Genomic DNA, 7,148 nt, shown 5'->3' on the forward strand with positions numbered 1-7,148 from the left:
CCTGCTGAAAGATCTGTGCCATCAAATGTATGATTGTAAAGCGAAGAGTCCCAGTTTACTTGACTGTTCCTTCTAATAACAGTGAAAAAACTCGTTGCATACTGTTGCTGGTCCATGTTTAGACTTTTAGCCCATAATTCAAATTCCTATGACAAAAATGGAACTTGTCAATATCTGTCCCATTTTAAAAGTAATACTAGATGGCTAAACGGGAAATATTATCGTATAGCCACATGTATAATCAAAAACAATCTTTGCAGCACATAATAAATTCTGTGTTACCATTTTGTCCATGACCGGAGGGTAGAAGTTTGCACCAGAAGGTTTTGGCATTGGAAATGTAGCTCTGTACTGTACACCCTTCCACTCATTGATAGGCTTTGTGGCTTCAGGAAGGAGCTTTACTGCTGAATCTGCAGTTGTTAAGAATCCTCGTTTTCATCAAGGCAGGACCTGTTGATAAAGAAATAATTATCAATGATAAAAAGACATTCTCTCCAAATAACTAAGTAGAAAGACGTACCATGGACTCTTATTAATTAAATAATACATCCATTTCAAGCTGTCCAATTGAGACACATCAGCACGCTCCTTTAACCATTCTCTTAGAACTGGATTGCCGTTCCACACCTAATTGTTTGAGGTGAAAAAGAAAAAAAAGGCAAATATCATGCCATCACAATTAAGCATTTACATTAAGATAGCAAAATTTTGCAAAATTCTACAAGAACATAAAATTAAGAAACCGTTTACAATTAGGGTTGCAAATTTTTGCACCATATCAATACTTTCTGTTCCAAGTGAACGAATTTAGATGCTTTATGGCAATAAAAATGAAGTAAAACTAAATAAAAACATTCATAAAATCAGAATATTTACAATATTTAGAATGAGAAACAATAATTCATTAAAACAAGGTTACATCAGAAAAATGTTTTAGATGCTATTTGATATACTGAAAAAATTAACACTAAAAAACAAGTACTTGTTTGTAAAAATTTGCATGGTATTTGATGCAAATTAATTATTGATTTGATGTTTCTGGATATTATATTAAGTATTTTAAAGAGATAGAAGTGAAAATAAAAGGTAAAAAGCTAAAATGGACAGAATGGCTCATGTAATCAAATAATAAAACTTTCCTTAATGATTTAACTCATTAAGTAAATCTTAGATACCTATGTTTTTTTTACACTTCTCTGCTGGAATTTTATTTAAGTGGTTTATAAAATAGTAAAATGATGAGCGTTTTAAATTGTCACTTTGTTACTTGCTTATTTTCTTATTTTATGAATTCTTCGTTGCTGATTTGAATTGTATTCGTTTATTTTCTGTGTAGTAGTATGTTTACTGGAATTGACAGTAAAAGGACGCATTTTGCAACTTTTTTTTTATTTTTTGATCACTGGAGATATGAGCACGACGCATGTCTGACATGGCAATTTCTAGAAAGTCCAGTCAGCACGATATCAGGAGATTTTCTAGGAGATTTAGTCTTTAAGTTTTAATTTAAACATTTGGAATTATCTTCCAAAATTTTAGGATTGTTTTTATTTTGATTTTACATGTTATCTTAGGATTTAGAACCCTATAAATACCCTCCTTGGGGTATGGCTTAAGGCACTCTTTTCCTCCTTCCACTAGTTGGTTCTTTCTTTCGGGAAAGGAACCACTATGAGGGAGGTTTTTAATGAAGCCTCATATTTCTATAAAAAAAAAAAGATTGAATTCACCTTTGTCTCTTTGTTCTTGCTTTAATCAAAGTTTTCTTTTCCTTTAATTTTTCGATTTTTTTACTTTACGTATTTTTCGTTTTTGCAAAACATGTTATGTATTAACCATATCATGCTTAGCTAATTTCCTTATAGTCGAGAGCTAGCAATGACTCAATTCCATAAGTGAGAATTGAAAAGCACTTAATTTCCTTCGGGATACATTTTTGATTTTCTGATTTATTAGTTTGGCAATCGACCATACTTACAAAATTAAAACGCTTTCAAATCAGAAAGAGCTCGTTGGTCTAGATGTTTCTAATTTACAGTTGGGAGGAAGGATCGGCTTGTGGCAATTCGACTTCCTATGAACACACTTAGCGGCGGTCTGCTAAGAAAAATCGAGATCGGATTCAATTCTCGACAAGACAACATAATCTGAGTCGGACCTTTCCAGTGCTTAATTTTGTTTGTTCTAATGGAAATAGTTTTGGTTAGCCCATTCAAGAATCGTCTTTCGAAGAGTGACTTGGGAAGATCGGTTACTAGAGATAAAGGTAAGTTACAATGGGTTGGGCCTTGTAGACTATAACCGATATGAATCCCGAAGCAAAAACCCATTTCGATGATCAACGAAATTGAAGCTAAGCTAGCTTGAGACGGTTTTCTCATTGTTATTTTCTCAATCTTATTTACATTTAATTTATTTTGCCTTTCTTTTAGTTTTCCTTTTCTACATTTCTTTATTTTATCTCATTCTCACCAAACCCCCTTTTACTTATTTTTCTTGCAGTTGCCTAAACGAAAATCGACACGAATTTGCATAAAAAATTATTAAGTCCCTGTGGATCGACCCTATTTCACTATACTAATCTCAATTTTGTTTATTTTACTTTGAAAAGGATTTATTTTATTTTGATGAGTAAAACGACGCTTATCATAAACTTTGAAACATTAGATCATTAAAAATTTTCATTTTAAATGGTTTATCATGCACGCCCTTTTGCAACCAGCTCAAATTCCTATAGTGATAATGAATACTTCTAATCTGAATTGCATCCCAAATATGTCTATCCAAATATTTCCACAAGTTACTAGATGATGCATTCTTATCTAAAATTTATTTAGTGCAAGAAAGATTCTACCAATCCAATCTAGAAATATAAGTTATCTTTTGCATTTACTTTTTGGGGAATAATAGATTTATGCCTTCATAATGTCTTTCCTACTTTCCTGTAATATCACCTGACACATTGAATTGCTCCTATAATACCACTTGACTCATTGAACTGAAAACAGCTTTTCACAGGAGAAGCAACAAGTGAATTAGAGATACCTCAAAGACTATTGCATAAGTGTTATGAGAAATCAATCAAAACCACCAATATTGTAATAGTACACTAGCAAAGCATTGTTATTATGAACTTGATTTCTGTTTGCGAAGCAAAAAACAACTCATCTTTACCTAGTTGCATATATATTAAGTAAAAGTTATATTGCCTTTTATATTGTTAATTTTTGCATTAGATCATCAATTCAATGGCACAAATTTTTTCTCTTCTTCACGCCAAAATAAACTGACAATGCTATTCTAGCTAGTGGATTATAGAGACATGCTATAAGACCAGAGCAGATGTTTGTGTGAATATATGTACTTGTGTGTGATTTTTTGTCTACTCATATGCATAAATACAACCTGCAGATAAAAGATTTCATCCATAATCATTGCAGCCTAAAGCCTCCATGTCTGCATCGTTAATCCCTGTCAACTGCAATGAGGGAATAGATTTGGTAAATAATTCAATACATACTTGGAAGGTCTGACTGTTATATTGATACAAAATTTGAATGAAATAGTGGAAGTTGGCCACAAGGAACACAGTAACATGCAAATAAGTTATTGAGATGTACCGTAGTTACAACCACCAAGAAAAGCAGAACAGCTAGTATTAAAATTGCAGAATGTTAAGAACCTTTGCAGTCAGAGAAACAGGAGCATAACAATGAAGTTGCTTTTGTAGAACTTGACGGCGTGCTTCTTTGTTCTCTTTGTACCTGAGGCAAGTATTTGAAATCTTAACAACAACATGAATATGACATTTAGATAAATTGGACAACTATTTTGTTAAATACCGTGGCCTACTTAGCTCACCTTTTTGTAATTATATCAAGGAGAAGACCATTCTGTTTATTTACATCATAAGGAACATATTTAGGATCTGCTTCAGCTAGGCGACTTCTATATTCCCCAAAAGAAATGTATTTTACATGACACTTCAGTATCCTGTCATCAAACAAAAAGCTAATTAGAAACATTCATTTTCAGATAGTTTTATAGCAAGAAAACATTACTTTTCACTATTCCCTATTGTAAAAAAAATGTACAATGAACTATTGATCAAGTACCACATACCATCAACATAATGAGACCCCAGTTCATAGAATAAAGACATGAGAGCTATAATGATATACATAAAAACAGGGATTCTGCTGCAAATCTGTGCATGACTGATAGGTTCTCAAACTAACCATAAAAAATGGATTTCCTAACAAATACGTGTAATCAAACATTAAAAGAGGCGCCAAAAGTTAAATTGTACTTGCGCTTCAGCAGTCCAAAATATTTTGGAAGATTTTTTTTATTATTCACAGAATGAATTTCTTGAATGACTAAACTTAGACTGATAAAAGGAAAGACATAATATTTTAAAAAGTGCTAATATTTAAATGTGTATCAAGTTGAGCTGAAGGATTGGGATTTAAAAAGAAAAATATAAAAGAAAAAAATAACTCAGATGCCCTCACTCCCCAACAAAAAGGTTTTTTGGCGACTCTAGGAACCACTAGTTTAACATCAGTTAGGAAACTATTAATTAGATATTTAAATGAAATATATTAACCAAATCTTGCAAGTATATACAACAACAGAGTAGAAATGACAAACAAAACTATCAATTAGATATTTAAAAGAAATATATTAACCAAATCTTGAAAATATATACAACAACAGAGTAGCAATGACAAACAAGAATACGGGGAGAATATATTTGCATGAAACAGACAGAAATATTACAAACAGAAACAGTCCGTTAAATGCATCAGAAAGCCTTATGAAAGAAGCAGCATCAAAGACTTGTGAAGTTGGATTCACATACTGAGCTGTTATCAGTGATGAATCACCAGCGATATATGGCCAGCAGTGGAGGTATCTCACAACCCTGGCCAGGAGTCCTTGCAGTCAGCACGTTTTTGGAGAAGCAATTCTTGTGTGTTCTCAGAAAAAATCCAAACATGGACTGCTCGATGGTAATCCCCATCACCATGGACATCTCCCCTGCAAGGACACACAATTAATTATAGAGACATCCCTGTACATAAATCATGAGCAATGTGTACATCATAACAAGATGACCAATAGAGCCAATTAATAATATGACCAGATAAATTAAATGAAAAGAAAAAAAATTGATACACAACTTTCAATCTAATAAAAGGAAATGAATAACCAACTCTCATTGTTCAATGCTATATACACATGTCATCTATGTACAATTCACAACTTATATTTTAGTTAAAAGTATGAAAATCAATATCTTCTGAAAATATCCAAGAAAATCAGAAATCAGGGCCAAACTCGCATCTATGGCATTACAAAAAATAAAACTCCTTCACAACAGACTTTTTCCCTGCTTGACAAGAATAGTTATATAATCAAAACTTGACCAAACTATACTTCAAATAATTTTTTTCATATCAAATGCATGTCTCCCTAGCTCTAGCTTGCAACTATTCAACTTCCAGTTCCGATTTCAATGACCAAAAGCAACCCCGACCCACCCACTTGAAAACTTTTAATTTCATACTCCACAAAAACTTAGGGTTTGACTGAAATAACCCAATTTACAGAAGCTACAAATAACAAGTGAAGATTAGAGAACAATGAAGAGACGCACCTGGGCTTGGAAACGCCGGTTTTAGTGAGAACGTCGAGATACTCGAATCCTTCAAGATGAGGATTTGCCATGGTTTCTTTTGATGGACGATGAATCAGACTTATGTTTGTTGACGCTTTTTGCAAATGGCGTGCGTCTTTATTCCTACAAATTTTGGAAATTTGTTTAGAAATTATTTAAACTATATATATATATATGATTATTAACCTTTTGTTTTACTTATTAAAATTTTAATTTAATATAAAATTAAGTATCTAAATTGTACTTAAAATTGACTTTTAGTGTCTAGAGAATTTTCATTAAAAATAAGTGTAATGTTTTTTTGTTAATTTTAGGTGTTTATCGTTAAAAAATTGTTAAGTGATACGTGGCACATTTATATTTTTTATTTTTTAAAATAAAATAAAAAATATTTTTAAAAAATCTAAAGGTGACACATATTACTCAACAGTTTTTTTGACAGTAAACACTTAAAAGTGTAACGGAGAAAATATTAAACAGCTAGTTTTAACAAAAAAAAATCTTTAGGCACCGAAATTCAATTTTAAGTATAGTCTATACACTTATTTTTATATTAAGCCTTAACATTTTTAAAAATAATTATAATTATTTATTAATATTATCAATTTTAACAAAATTATCATTAATAATATTTAATTTTATTCCTAAACACCATTGTTAAATATCAAATAAATCATTAAGAAATGATTTTATATCTAATTTATTTTTAAAAACTTTTAAAAGGATCATATATTTAGAGCTATTATTTTTATGTTGTAAGTGCTTTTTTTTTGTTGTAAAGTAGAAATATTTTTTACTAAATATATATATTTGGTTGTTAACTAAAGGTTGTTGATGTGCCTTACAATCGTTTTGTTGTTATTATGATGAATTGAGGTACCAAAATAATAAAAAATTCTGATTTGGTACCCTTTTCCAAATATGTACTAAAGTAACACCCTTTCTGACACCCATTGGCAAAGGTGCATTGTGTAAAACACGCTACGTGCGAAGGCGCGTTGCAAGAAACGTGTTTTATTCGAGTTTTTGTTGAGTTGGCGTCACGTGGGAAGGCATGTTGCAGGGGACGCACTTTAGCCTGTTTTCTGTTGAGTTGTCGCCACGTGGGAAGGTACATTTCAAGGGATGCGCCTTCACCCCTTTCCCGCTCACTTCTTCTGCCCAAACACCCTCCTAATCCCCTATATAAACCCATATCCACACCTTAACAAATCACATCAAATTTTTTCTCTCATCTCTCTCTAGCATAAATTTCTTTTAAGTTAGTATCTATAATTTTTTTAAGGTGTAAATTTTTTATAATAATTTTTATCAAATATTAATTATTTTATTTATTAATTATAAATAATAATAATGTCTTTGTTATCTTCAGATATAAAATGGAAGGCAAGATGTTGTATGCAAATCATATTTCAAGACATTTTGTCGATATGGTATGTTCCTAATATTATTTAATTCATAG

The 7,148-nt window shown here is 31.3% G+C and overlaps 1 pseudogene; it reads right to left on the minus strand.

The window, feature by feature from the left end:
• Positions 1-204: 204 nt before the first annotated feature.
• LOC120170670 lies at positions 205-5,736 on the minus strand (annotated as a pseudogene).
• Between the last annotated feature and the right edge of the window lie 1,412 nt (positions 5,737-7,148).

Source organism: Hibiscus syriacus, unplaced genomic scaffold, assembly GCF_006381635.1.
Source record: "Hibiscus syriacus cultivar Baekdansim isolate YM2019G1 unplaced genomic scaffold, ASM638163v2 tig00111783_pilon, whole genome shotgun sequence".
Taxonomy (NCBI): Eukaryota; Viridiplantae; Streptophyta; class Magnoliopsida; order Malvales; family Malvaceae; genus Hibiscus; species Hibiscus syriacus.